Source organism: Gopherus evgoodei, chromosome 7, assembly GCF_007399415.2.
Source record: "Gopherus evgoodei ecotype Sinaloan lineage chromosome 7, rGopEvg1_v1.p, whole genome shotgun sequence".
Lineage (NCBI taxonomy): Eukaryota > Metazoa > Chordata > Testudines > Testudinidae > Gopherus > Gopherus evgoodei.
Genome location: NC_044328.1, coordinates 90,928,070 through 90,942,902, shown reverse-complemented (window position 1 = coordinate 90,942,902; position 14,833 = coordinate 90,928,070). Strand labels below are relative to the sequence as shown.

The 14,833-nt window shown below is 41.8% G+C and overlaps 1 protein-coding gene across 5 annotated transcripts in view; it reads right to left on the bottom strand.

The window, feature by feature from the left end:
- The window catches only part of SLC6A1 (solute carrier family 6 member 1), a 122,414-nt gene that overhangs the window by 80,540 nt on the left and 27,041 nt on the right, over positions 1-14,833 (bottom strand). The window contains exon 2 of one of the 5 annotated variants that reach the window (XM_030569967.1): positions 10,290-10,341. The exons of the other annotated variants lie outside the window; for them this stretch is intronic. The gene's annotated coding sequence lies outside the window, so the exon portion shown is untranslated. The remainder of the gene's footprint in view (positions 1-10,289; positions 10,342-14,833) is intronic. 5 annotated transcript variants of the gene reach the window in all.

The following is a 14,833-nucleotide window of genomic DNA, read 5'->3' as shown; positions in this document are numbered from 1 at the left end:
CTTTGCTTGCATCTGATTAGCTAGTGTATAATTGTGTTCAAGTACCTTATCTCTTCCTATTGCTTTATAAAGCTATACATGTGTTGTATTGCTGAAAGGTTAAACAATAATTCTGTTAAAGGACTGGTTTTCTATCTGTGTACAAGTTGCATGTGTATTTATTATGTGCTATTAAGACTGATGTTATTAAAAAGGTATAAAAATGTCATTTATGATGTACACTCTACAATCTTTGAGATCATTCAGCATTTCCCACCAAATGAATCTGTTTTGTCAACGGCTCATTTCATTTTTAGGGAACTAGCTCAGAGATCTGATCTTTAGACTAGGGATAATTCTACAGAATTCAAGATCTCTGTGAAAACCAAACAACTTGAACACCCTCTTTTTATGAGCTTTCGGTTTTTGCCCAATGAAGGGCTACATAACTGCCTGCAACTGCAGTTCCAACTATAGTAAACCATATGTAGCATCTCTCCCATGGAAACATTTAGAGCTAAGACTTAATTAGCCTTCCTGATTAAATGGCAGTTCATAACCATTACTTCTTTCAACTATGGAGCGCAGTTTCCCTTGAATACTCTTCTTTCCACAATAAATGAAGACCATTCACAATGATGAAGTTAGAAGAACAGCTCCCAGCCTCATTTAAAATCTGCGCATAATTTCCATTCCTGAGCTTTGTCTCTCTGCGAGACAGTATACTACAGATCACAAACATCACTGTTATACCTTAATAGGGAACTTCAGTACTTGAAAAGGTCTCCCACAGACAGCACAATTTCAAATGGTGACTATACAGAAAAATTAGTAACTGAACCCCAAAGTATCTATAGACCTGAAACCCAACATACTCCCACTCTTTCCTATGCTTGCTTAGTACTGCTACATGAATCATGACAGAAGAAGATTCTCTCTTTATTGGGACAACTGGGATTATGGCAGACCTCAGGAACTCTGAATTAAAAGGATGAAGTTAAGCAAAAGTAGCAGTAACCTTAAGGAGTAAGACCAAATTTTTAAAATGTTTAGGCACTGAAAGATGCAAATAGGTGCCTTGTGTGATTTTTCAAAAGCACCTACGCACCTACCTCCCACCAGTGGGACCTCTCTGGAATATTTAATTCATACTGAGTTGGTGCTTTTGAAAATCCCACTAGACATCTATCTGCGTCTTTTAGCACTTAAATACCTTTAAACTCTGACCCAAAATCACCACTTCAAGGTTTTTGTTTGTACTTTTATGACTTTTAAAGGGGATACACATTAATCCTAATTTAGTATTAACTAGATCATTCCAATAGCTAACCCTCATGGATATGGTGACAGCATTTTCCTAGATAGTACACTTCATACAGTTTAACTGTTCTTATTTTCTAATTTAGCATTAAGATGCAAATTTTAATTTAAAATAAAAATATAGAAGGATTAATCTATGATCACGAGTGAAAATTGTAAATGTGAACAAAATTTAAACCAAAAATCATAACAGTAAAGCAATGGATAGAAAATCCCAACCTATTCAGTTCCATGATGCCAAATTCCAGCTGGTGACATAAGAACAGCCATACAGGGTCAGACCAAAGGTCCATCTAGCCCAGTATCCTGTCTTCTGACAGTGGCCAATGCTAGGTGCTCCACAGGGAATGAACAGAACAGGTAATCATCAAGTGATCAATTCTCTGTTGCCCATTCCCAGCTTCTGGCAAACAGAGATTGGCTGTTAGCTAATAGTCATCTATGGACCTATCATCCATGAATGTATCTAGTTCTTTTTTGAACCCTGTTATAGTCTTGGCCTTCACAACATCCTCTGGCAAAGAGTTCCACAAGTTGACTGTGCATTGTGTGAAGAAATATTTCCTTTTGTTTGTTTTAAACCTGCTGCCTATTAATTTCATTTGGTGACCTCTAGTTCTTGTGTTATCAGAAGGAATAAATAACACTTCCTTATTTATTTTCTCCACATCAGTCATGATTTTACAGACCTCAATCCTTTTCCAAGCTAAAAAGTTCCAGTCTTATTAATCTCTCCTCATATAAAAGCCATTCCATACGCCTAGTAATTTTTGTTGCCCTTTTCTGAACCTTTTCCAATTCCAATATATCTTTTTTGAGATGTGACAACCACATCTGCACACAGAATTCAAGATGCGGGCATATCAGGGATTTATATAGTTTCAATATGATATTTTCTGTCTTATCATCTATCCCTTACTTAATGATTCCCAACATTCAGTTCGCTTTTTTGACTGCCACTGCACACTGTGGATAGTTCTCTGAAAACATCCGCTCAATGACTCCAAGATCTCTTTCTTGAGTGGTAACAGCTCATTTAGACCCCATCATTTTATATGTATATAATACGTACATGCCAGCAAACCTTTTGTCAGAGCTGCACTGTGAGCAGCAGCCCTCCTGATTTCAGTCACTCTATAGAAAGGCTGCTAAGCTTGATAATTCCATTCACATAACTTGTTTGGAGTCCACAAATCTGACTGGGACTTTCAGAATCCCAGGTACTGCAAACAGAACAATGATGACAGAAGGAATCCCCAAGAATAGTGTTGACAACTCTCATGATATTTAATTTTTTTCTGAAAGCTTCAGCTCCTATGATTACATTCAGCCAGGGGGGGATGGGGAGGAAGGTAAGTTTCTAACCATCATGGCTGCAGATACAAGCTCGGAAACATGAACCATTACAGCTCAGACACCAGAGATCAAGTTTCCCAGTCTCCTCTCCCCAACAGTAGGTGAGAGTAAATCTTGCTCAGAAGAGGAGGAAGGAGGAACAAAGAGAGTGGGACTAGTGTTGTGCATCCACATGGAATCCCCCAGCAATAGTAAGACATCATCACATACATAAGAAATGTTGTGGTGAATCCTGCTAGGAGGGGTTGTTGGGGCGGTGTTGGGGGCACAGGAGAGTGGAGTGCTGGGGGGGGGTTGAAGGAGATGTTTATTTCTGAGGACATGTTGGAGGTTCAGGGGAGCCAAGTGGTTGGGGGCAGGAAGATGAATGAGCATGTTATGAGGAAGAGGGAACGTTCTGGGAGTTACAGGAGGACACAGTGCAGGAGGTCTATTACATAGCATATTGGGGCCAAACAGGAGTGTGCCAGGATATATGATAGAGGAAGAGGAATTATAGGAGCAGTGGGAGCTTTAGGGGGCAGAATGAAGCAGAGGGACTCATGAAGGATAGTTTTGTAGGGTGAGTTAAAGGATTTTTGGACAGCCAAGCAGAAAGGATACTTCTGTAGCTAGCTAGGGACTAGGATGCCAGCTCTGGACATTGAAGTTCTTATGCATTTAAACTTTTAAGCACTCCATCAACTTAGCTCTGGACTGCCTTCTGAGCCCCTGGCCACACATTGAATAAGCATCCTGTCCAGGCTCCAGGTGACAGCCAAGCAACAGAGGCTCAGTGGGGACTCCAGATGCGGGCTTTCCTGCCTTCTTCAATGCACCCAGACTTCCTATGTCTTTCTGGAGGGGAGTATTGAGAGCCAGAGAGGATTAGAGATTGCAGCAGGATCCCCTCTGCATAGGAACCAGGCTGTACCTGAGGGCTGCAGCCTGGTCTATGAGGAAGAGGGAACCCCTAGGCTATGCCATGCCAGAAGTCCAGCTGCAGTACAACTCTTTCAGTTTACACTGCTTGCATTCCACTCCTCCCTGCAGCCCTTCCTGAGATCAATTCTGCTAGTCAGCCCTTATTCCCTATTTGGGAAGGGAGGTTCCAGGGAGAAGGAGATGAGGTATCTGGGTGTGTCAAGGAGGGAGCAGGAGAAGGCAGCAGAGCAGAATCAAGCGCATATCTCAACATTCACACATTTGCTTTCCTCTCCCAGCCCATTGTGCCTGCCCTCATCCCCACTGGACTCTCAATGACAAGGTGTATCACACATGGAGCTCTGCAAACCTTGGCATCCATGCAGAAGGATGGACTGAGGTGGGAGGCAGTGGAAGCACTGTGGACAGCAGTGACAGAGAATATAGAGGAGATGGTAGAAAATAAGAGGATTTAGGGGAGAAGCCAAATGCCCACAAGCAGGTGTCAAAGAGGAATCAGGCTTTAGGGGTCGGTGGAAGTCTTCAAGTGTCAGGACCACATAGCTGACTCCTCAGCTTGCCTGCTTGCCCACTCACCCAAGAGAAGATCATTCCATTTTCAAATCCTGAAACCATGAGGAATATTTGGTTTTGAATTACAAGGTTGGGGTGTGTGTGTGTAGATTTGCCATAAAACTGGACTCTGGCTGCCACCCTAGTAAGTGCAGAGCATCTTTGAGTTTGCAGGCTTATTGCTAACACAAAACAACAAAGGAGAATTATGCTATGGCAATATTTTTTCATCGTGCTGAAATATTATCCTGGGAGAAGTGAAATAGCTGTGTGCCAAGGATGAATACTTCTTAATTTGACAATAGTCTAGAATACTAGCCAGAATGCTAGAACAGTGTCAGATGGGATGTAAAGGAGGGGTAATCAGGAGCGGCGCCAGGGTTTTTGGTGCCCTCGGCAGGGGTCCTTCCGCACTCCTGGTCGTTGGCGTCAATTCTGCGGCGGGGAGGGGTCCTTCCGCGCTCCCGGTCTTCGGGGTACTTCGGCGGCGGGTCCCGGAGCAAGTGAAGGACCCACTGCAGAATTGCCGCCAAAGACCCAGAGAGCGGAAGGACCCCCCACTGCTGAATTGCCGCCAAAGGCAGCAAAATGCTGCACCCCCAAATTATGGTGCCCTAGGCGACCGCCTAGGTCACCTAGATGGAAGTGCCGGCTCTGGGGGTAATTATGAAATTTAGCATTTAAAATCCCATCTGGATGAATTTTATAGTCAAAATGTCTTCTGGGGGATTTGGCCAGGCCTGCTCACATTAGGCTCTCAAAAGCCTGCAGGTCAAATTTACATAAGGGCAATTGCTTATTTACATAAATTTGAATATTCACTGCCTGTTGGGAACCAAAGTACTTTTTTTCTCCACATCTTCAGGGGGAGATGCCCTGTTTCCCCTGCAGCAACTTCACAGCTAGCTCTGCTTCCTTACCCACTCCCTCTCTTCCTCTTAGATCCCCCATCACTGTGTCTCACCCCATTTCTCTCATTGTTCTTCTGAACAACGGGGGCAGGCAGAATCTCTTCTTCATAGCCTGCACGGACAGGATTCATCTCTCTATTGCTCCCGTTCTGTTCAACGTCACTGTTTCTATTTGCAGCCCTGAAGGCCTGATATTTTTGGAGGCAGGCCTAAGAAATCTCACAAGAGCCGGAGGTTAGGCATGTGTATGTTTGTGTAGAAAATGTGCAATGTCTCATTTATGATTTTAGTATAATTTCGGTTACTTGGCAGTGGCACACAGGACTGCTTCCTTGATATTAGAACCTCTGGGACAACTTAAAATACCAATTACCTAGCCTCATTGTTGATCACCCCTTTTGATTTTTAGACAATTTATCCAAACTGCTTCAAAGCCACACTGTCTAATACACTTTCTCCCTAGGTTTTCCAGCACGTGCATTGTTACACATAGATACTGCTTTATATGCTGGGTGGATTCTTTCTATGACAATATTCCTAACAATAAGTCCATGTTTTGGATTACATACAAAAGTAACATCATGATAATCTGTGGCCACAGAAGATCTCATGGCATTTTTCTAGTTAACCCCAGACCCCTGGCCAATTCCAACTCTGGTAATTACATTCTGTCTACTTGAATTTCCCCTATGCTGTTAAGCAGCTGTTGTAATCTCAAGATATGACTGCAGTTGTATCCAGGTTATTGGAAGCTCCTAAATCCAAGCACTTAGACTTAATATTGAGTAACATCATTATGAGCTTTATTGCTCATGTCTAGGGGGTGACGAGATGTCCCATTTTTAAAGGGACAATCCAGTTTTGGGTGACTTATATAGGCACCTAGTACCCTCCACCTCGTCCCACTATTTCACAGTTGCTATCTGGTCACCCTGCTCATGTCTACACTACATAGGTAGTCACAAAGCTCTCACTAAACACTTTTCTGGCATCAGCTGGCTGGATCTAGTAGAAATCATGGGATAGATTCTCTACAGACACCCCTTTCCCCCAAAACCTTGGTCAGGAACCTCCAGAGCATGTCAATAGTACATTACAATTGGCTTCCAGTGCTGCATAAAGTCATCCTTATCTCCCTCTCTCACAAGGGTGTAGAATATTTTGTTACTACAGAAGTCCACAACAATAAACATGGTATTTTATTACAAGAAATAATTCCAAAGAGAGGTAACTGTTCCAAACCAGGTAAGAATTTAATTTTTCTTTTGTTTTCTGGTTCTTTTGGGAAGTGGGTCACCACATTTGAGGGCAAAGGAAAAGCAAAATATTGAACCACACCAGAGATCAGGCTGCTTAGTTCTGCTTCATTACAAAGCAGCTTATTTTGCAAAGAAACAAACAAGAAAAATAAGGATCAATGACTATAAAGACAACTAGAAAATGTTTAGCAGATGACAAAATAATTCTGCATTAATCTCAACACCCACTAACTCAAAGCAGCTTGGAAATGAGGGATGCATTTATGCTTTGAAAAGTGACTGTAAAAATGACATCTGGGATTCCATATTTATTGTGCCTGATTTGCCTTTGCTCAGTTTACCAGTAAAAAAGAATGGTTTTCATACCAGCAGCCTTAAAAATGCATCCTGGGATCTGAAAACAGAGTTCGTTCTGGCTCACAATCCTCACCAAGACTGAGAATCTGTTATGCTGTCTGTGTTAGTCATGGACTTTGCGATTTTTGCAATTTAAAACAGATTGCTGGATGTTCCATAGACCTGTGTGTGGAGCTGCATTAGCTTACTTTTTAAAAAAAAATAAATAAAAGTTTCCAGCCTATATGGCTATTTAGACAACCTTCCAAAAATGAATCAAGTGTAACTGATACAATGTGTCCCAAGTCCTACCAGCCTGCAGAGCTTCAGTGGAGCATTCCATAGTTTATGTAAAGTATGGATTTTCCCTATTTAAATGAAGGTTTTGCTAATTTTTATTAAATCTGGAACACAATTTAGTTTTGGACGCAGCAAAACACTTTAGCCCTGATCCAGGAAAGTGGCTAAGCACTTCTTTAAGTTAATTAAAATCAATTAGTCTTTGACTTAGAGTCAGCTTTGATTTAAGTCAATGGGACTTAAGCATCTTCTTCAAGTTAAGTAAATGCTTCATCTTTTACTTTACAGAATGAGACCGGACAAGTGATGGCTGCTCTGGTGATTAAGGCACTGGACTGTTTCTCAAAACATCTTGGTTCAACAGATCTCTCTTTGTCACAGGCCTCCAAGCAGACACTTGCTTTCTGGGCAGGTCACCATCTCTGTATCTGAGTTGCAATTTGTAAAATGGGGATAATAATTCATCTTTTTATTTTTTGTTACTGTAACCTCAACCATAGACAAGGACCTCACTGTGCTAGGCACTATATAAACACAAAGGCAATCATGGCTTCCCACCACCCTCTGTTGGTCTTATTTATAAGATACAAATACTGTAATAATATATATTTCTAATGTCCTATTATTTGTTTTGTTCAGCTATGATTCTGATTCTTCCCAACTTTCTGCTATGACACAACTGTGCACCTTCCAGTACTTTGACATGACAAACTGCCTTATGTGTAATAATGGTACTGAAACCATGAAAATCATGGGTTTGAAGCTGGGTTAGTTAATGAGTCTGCAAATGATGTTCCAATCAAAACATAATTCAGTTCACTCTCCCAAATTTATATTAGCTCTGTAGCAAAAACGGGAGTAAAATAGTCAATAAAGCAAGTAGTGTTGTAGCTGTGTTGGTCCCAGGATATTAGAGGGGCAAGATGACTGAGGTAACATCTTTTATTGGACCAACTTTGGTTGGTGAAAGAGACAAGCTTTTGAGCTACACAGAGCAATTCTTCAGGCAAAGCAAGCAGGCATGGTTCAGAATTCCCATGGGAAGCTGATCTGGTCAATAAGAATGGGTCCTTTTTAAATCAATTGCTTCTCTACTCATATTCTAACCATAGCTGCACTACAAAAAAGAAATATAAAAAACAGGAAAAGCACACATATTGTACAATAAACCAACCTAGACTGAATCAGAACCCTCAACCTTCAGATTCCTCTCTTCTCTCTAATGGAGAAAACTATATTAGGCTATGAGCCTGGTAAGATCAAGAAATAGCTTAATTTCTATGCGGGGAGTGGGTGGGTGGGTTAAAGGGTGATATTATAAAAGATCTCTAGTAGAATCATACATATTCAGAAACCAGAAATCAATTTAAAGGAAGAGACAGAGACCAGAAGGAGCAGTATTCTGGTTACCTTCACTGTAAGTTGCACAAAGTTCTGAGGTGTTACAGTAACGAGTAGGTCAGTGACAACATTTATGTCAAAGTTTCATGTTAATTGCACCTGTTTTCACCTTCTATGGTCCACCAACGGCACTCACTTAAAGGATTCCTGCTCCCAGATGTCACCTCTCTTGAATAGAGATCAATGTCACTCTTTCCTGACCAGGGGTCTTAAGGTTGCTCAGCTCCCTGGATTTACACTCAGATCCCCAATAAGCCAGACTGCCTAAACAGGCCAGTACCTGCACTTTGCTAGCTCTTTGAAGGCTATGACCAATGCACTGCCTGCATTACACATTACCACAAGCTTCTTCAAAGAAAGCACATTTTTTCTTAAGCATTATAGAGAAAAATATTAAAACAACAAAAATTCCTATACACATGCTATAAAACTCACTAAAGGTCACCCTAACTCCATCCTAGGGCTCTGGTAGGTTTTAGTCCTTCAAAACTTGTTTTATCCCTATAGGTACAAGTCCATCTGCCTTAGATCCAGAATGAGGATACAGGCTGAGCAGATCAGTCATTTTTTTAATCAGCTTGGGCCTTTGATCTTGGTCTTCTGCAGGTAACCAGCAGACAATGACCATCTCCTCAAGGCATAGCTTCAAAAGGCTGGGTTTTCACATAACCAGAAGTGAGGAACTTTCATTAACAACTCCCTAAGGAATCTCCTGGAAATCCATTTAACATTTATTGTCCCCCAAATTCATCTTGTCTGGCACATTTTCAATATAGTCTTTTGAACTCCCAGTTCTAACATTGGTCACATGCCCTCCACGCCCACCAAAAGGTTTCCTACAATCCCAGCCCACAATAATACAGAAACTTAACATAATATGATCTTTCAATGATACTGCAGGACATTGCCACACCCATCACATTATGGTAACAATGAGCAGATATAATAACATTTCCTGACAAAATTCTACCACCCAAGATACAACTAGGACAGGTGGTCCTACTTGGCATGCCTCTACTGGATTTTTGTGAGTGGTGAGGACAGAAACAGGATAGCTTATGTCCCAGCCCCAAAGAACTTACATTCTGAGCATTAGACCGGATGTTAGTGAGGGGAACAGGGGTGTAGCAATGAGATGAGAAAGGATAAAGATTACAGAAATACGATGACATAGAAACTTGGTATATGCACATGCATATCTTCATCAGTCAGTAAATTTTGTTTGTTTTATAAAAATTATGAGAACAAAACTGTAATACAGTGAACATAATTGACTCACATATTGCGGGTATTTAATTAAGTCCTATAACATCACAGTGACGAAAGCAAGATAGACAGAATAATGCTATACAATTGGAATAATGAGAGACAGATTTAAGCGCTCTGACCAAAGCCACACAGCAAGGCAGTGGCAGAACAATCATAGTGCTTAAGTTACCTGATTTCCACAATTAAGGTAAATCCACCAGACCTACTTAAGAATCTTAATTCAATAGGTTTTTAAATCAACAAAAGCCATGAAATTCAATATTAAGCTGTGATGCTGGCAGTCCAGGTGCCAGCTCATGCCAAGGCCCTGGGCCTTACTGAACACTGACCAATGCATAGTTGGAAACCACTCTAGTTTACATGTGTTAGTATTGTTGAAATAGATATTAGAGTTATAAGAACATATTTAATGTTTAGACTTTATGGAATGCTTGTAGGATGATACATGTATTAATCCTACTTACAATGTCTGTATCCTGGGTTATAAAGTAATGTTTAAATGTTTACTCTGTAACTATAAAAATATTTGCTAAGACTGTAAATTCCCGATAGTCAGGGGAAAAGCATTACCAAGTGGGAAATGCTAATTTACAAGAAGTGTTGTCTCCTCCCCAACAAAAAGAAGGTCTACAGACATCAGACAAGTCATTGTGGACAAAAAAGTTTTGTGATTGCTTCTCACCACTCCTGAAGAGAGCATGTGCACAAGTCCAAGTCCCATCGCAGCTTGAATGCTGAGGGAAGGGAACAAAAATGTCTGTTAAAGGGAAATTGTTATCTTTATGCTGTCTGCACTCTGAGGAGCAAAGCTTCCTAAGCATAAGCAAGAGATCCCCAAGCTGCTTGGCTTGGGTTAGCCATAAAGGACATAAAATGTGCTTATTATAGAAGCTTCTATTACCTTTTGAACTTAAGCTTGTAACTTATTTGTGTATATGTTTACTTGCTTTAACCATGTAATTAACTTCCCGTTTCTTTTTCCTAGTTAATAAACAAACCTTTAGTTAGTCACAGGACTGGTTACAAGTGCTGTCTTTGGTCTCAGATCAGAGTACAGTTGACCTGGGTAAGTAATTGGTCCTTTGGGACTGGGAGTAACCTGAATATTGTTGTGATTTTTGGTGTGAAGGATCATCTATCACAGAGGCAGGCTTGCCTGGGTGGCACGATAGATCAGGGAACCACAGACATTCCCCTGGGGTACTCTATTAAGGCTGTTATGGTGCTGTAGGAGTTCACATTTGTTACTTGATTGGTGAAATCTAAGCATAAAACACACAACCAGTTTGGGGTTTGTGCCCTGTTTCTTGACCATCCACCCTGAGGTTGGCACTCACGGTCATGAGCCACTACAGACAGCATGATATAAAGTTTTCAGCAAGATTTTACCTTTTCCACATATATATTACATACACCAAGCCTAGATTCATGTGCTGGTGCACAACTCCAGCACAGAAACAGAGGAGAAGTGGCTAGCAACTCTGATCCTGGAGTTGCTGGATAATAGCCAGGACATAGGCTATTAGGGCCATTTTGCATCCATTATTCCAGTGAAGGGTTGAATTCCTGCCCTACAGCAAAACTAGAAATGTTCCACTTAATAGAGAGTAATAACCTAGACTCAAGAAGCCTGGATTCTCTTCTGAGTTATATATCCACATCCTCAATCAATGCTGATGGCCTAACCAATGATTCTGGAGGCTTTGCATGGCCTAACCAATGGAAAAAATTAGTCCAGTGAGTCTGTAATTTATAAAGTGATGTATTCTGAATCACATTGCTCCTGCAAATCCTCCAGCCCAAGCTGTCTGAAGGAAATATGATCTCTTCTTTGGAAATGGAATTAATTCTGGAAGGGAAAGGATTGTTAAGCCTAATACTTGTCCCAAGCTGACAATGTCCCACACTAAAGTGCTGGGTCCACGTTCATTGGTGGCATGAGCAGATGCAACTCTTGATTTCAGTGAACAGACTCAACTCCACAGATACCAATGGAATTACACCTGCTTATGCCACTGGGAAGCTTGGCTCTTTGCCAAACTCAGGGCCTTAATTCTGCCAAACAAGTAACATTTTAAAAGCAATTGCTGCACCTGTGCATCCCTGTGAATATAGGACATAAAATATAAAAAGGAATCCATTTCTTTCTTTCATTTTCTTTGGTCTTTTCCTTATTCCAATCTCAAGGTTGAGCTAAGCTACAGAATTAAGAATGTTACACTGATACCCATTTATCTGTATTTATTTTTTCACCAGTGATTTCCTTTCTGAAATATACGCTTCCCCACATCCCCACACCCACGTAAAAATTCTACTTCTGAACATCTCTTTGGTTGTGACTGATCTCCTGTGTCTCCTCTTCAGAGTGAGGCTCTTATCACACTGTAAAATATTGCAAGCAGGAAAGATACATTAGCTTTTACGAGGCAGTACCTTCCCAAGACAGCAAGCATTAAGGCTGAGATATAGATACTCTTGAATTAATGCACAGAAAGCATTATATAAAAGTGGTCCCAAATGGCTGTACATGGTAAAAAATATAAATGAAGAAAACAAGCAAATTTGCTTGGTTAATGCATATCAGCTACTTTGTGTGCAGTGCATGTTACACATCTTATATGATTGTTCTTTCCTTCCCCAATTTATCATCTGACTAAAGCTATCAATCAGTATAACAGAGCCAGACAAGATTCACTACCATCCATTAAAATTAATTGTGCAAATTAAAGGTCTGATCCTATTAAGGGCAGTGTATCCACAAATTCCATTGAGGGCACTCAGCACATTGCAAGATTGACTTGGAAGGGACATTGACTGATCAGAACAAGTTTTTACAAAACCTAAGACCAAAAGAAATGCTTCCATCATAGATCTATTTATTTAAATCCATTAAAAATGTAAACAAATAACATACTCCTGAAGGAATTCTGCACACACAAAAATAAAAATTCTGCACATGGTATTTAAAAATTCTACAAAATTCTGCATATTTTATTTGTCAATAAATAAACATGGAGGCCCCAGCATGGCTGAACAGAGGTAGGAGATCACCCTGCAGCTCCCAGTCCCCCTTCCCAAGACATAGACTTGATGGTGAAGCCTGCTCCAGAAACACCCCAGGGCCCTGCCCCTCCACACCAGACTCACCAAGATAGCAAATGAGAGGTACAGAGTCTCATACGCCCACCCAGCCCTGGCCCCCCATCCAGGTATGGGCAGGCAGGCTCAGCCCAGCAGGATCCAAGTGTGGAGAAGCTTAGAGTGGGTGGATCCAGCAGTGGGATGAAAGGGTTCTGTGTGAGGCTATCTGGATGTGGGCAGCTCAGTGTGGGGGATCCAGGTGCAGGGGGATCTTGATGCACAGGGTCTCATTGTGGGGTTCTGGGTGCAGGTAGAATGGAACTCTGCATGGAGGGTCTAGGTGAAGATGGCTGGAGCTTTGAGGCAGGTCTTGGTGTGGGGGACTTACTGGGGGGGTCTAGGTTCGGGGAGTGGGGTGGTGGAAGTTCAGTGCATCTGGTTGGGGCTCAGTGGGGTGAGGTCTAAGTGCAGAGGGCAGTGTGGGGGTCCAGGTGCAGAGAGGTGGGGATTCAAGCGTGAGGGTAGTCTGGATGCAGGGCTGGGGATCCGAATGCGGAAAGAGGGGCTTGTGGGGGTCTGAATGCATGAGAGAGGCACTCTGAGGGGGTTCTGAGTGCAAGGGCACTCCAGATGCAGGGGGTGAGGCTTGGCAGGGTAAGAGTTCAGATGCAGGCTCAGTGGAGAGGCGGTTTTGGGTGCTGGCAGGGGATGAGGCTCAGCAAGGGGTATGGGTATGGGAAGTCTGGATGCACTGGGGATTGGGCAGATGGGGGAGTAGGTCCCCATACACTGACCCCCCCCCATCTGAGGAATGACGGGTGCAGAAACTGGTGTTGGGGGATATGGTGCAGAGCTTTCTGCAGACAGAGGAAGGTTTCTGGGGGGTGTCTGACCTGGCTACAGATGCTCCTTACAAGAGAAGAGGAAGTCCAATCTGACCTGCCCCATTTCAACCAGGACTAGAATCTGAGCTTGACGCAGGTTACGAGCCACTAACTGGAGTGTCTTCAGCCCTACAGTGATTTCTCTCTCCACCATCTACTCTAGGCACCCAAAATGATGTGCCTGCATTGCTGGGGAGGGACACATGATCACTTTTGCGGCTTCCCTTTGCTTCCCCGTCAGAAGTCATTTTTTTTTTGAGGGAAACAAAAATTGGTGGGGGACATGAATTTTGCATGTGCACAGTGGTATAGAATTCCTCAAGGAATAATAATACAAACAGCCAAACTGAGTCAGACCAATGGTCCATCTAGCCCAGTATCCTGTCTTCTGACAGTGGCCAATGTCAGGTGATTCAGAGGGAATGAACAAAACAATCATCAAGTGATCCATCCCCTGTCATCCATTCCCAGCTTCTGGCAATCAGAGACTAGGGACACCCAGAGCATTGGGTTGCATCCTGACCACTTTGGCTAATAGCTATTGATAGACCTATCTTCCATGAACTTAACTAATTCTCTTTTGAACCCTGTTATAGTTTTGGCCTTCACAACATCCCCTGGTAAAGAGTTCCACAGGTTGATTGTGCATGGTGTGAAGAAATACTTCCTTTTGTTTTAAACTTGCTGCCTATTAATTTCATTGGGTGACCCATGGTTCTTGTGTTATGAGGAGTAAATAACACTTCCTTACTCACTTTCTCCACACCAGCCATGATTTATAGACCTCAATCATATCCCCCCTTAGTGTCTTTTCCAAGCTGAAAAGTCCCAGTCTTTTTAATCTCTCCTCACACAGAAGCTGTTCCATATCCCTAATCAGTTTTGTTGTCCTTCTCTATAGTTTTTTCAATTTTAATATATCTTTTTATGGATGATCAGAACTGTATGCAGTATTCAAGGTGAGGTCATACCATGAATATTTGTAGTGGCACTATGATCTCTTCAGTCTTATTATCTATCCTTCACCTAATGCTTCCTATACATTGCTAGCTTTTTTGACTACCATTACACACTGGATATTTTCTGAGAACTATCCACAATGACTCAATATCTCTTTCTTGAGTGCTAACAGCTAATTTAGATCCCATTATTTGGTATATTTGGGATTATGTTTTCTGACGTGGATTACTTTGCATTTATCAATACTGAATATCAATACTGCCATTTTGCTGCCCAGTCACCCAATTTCATGAGATCTTTT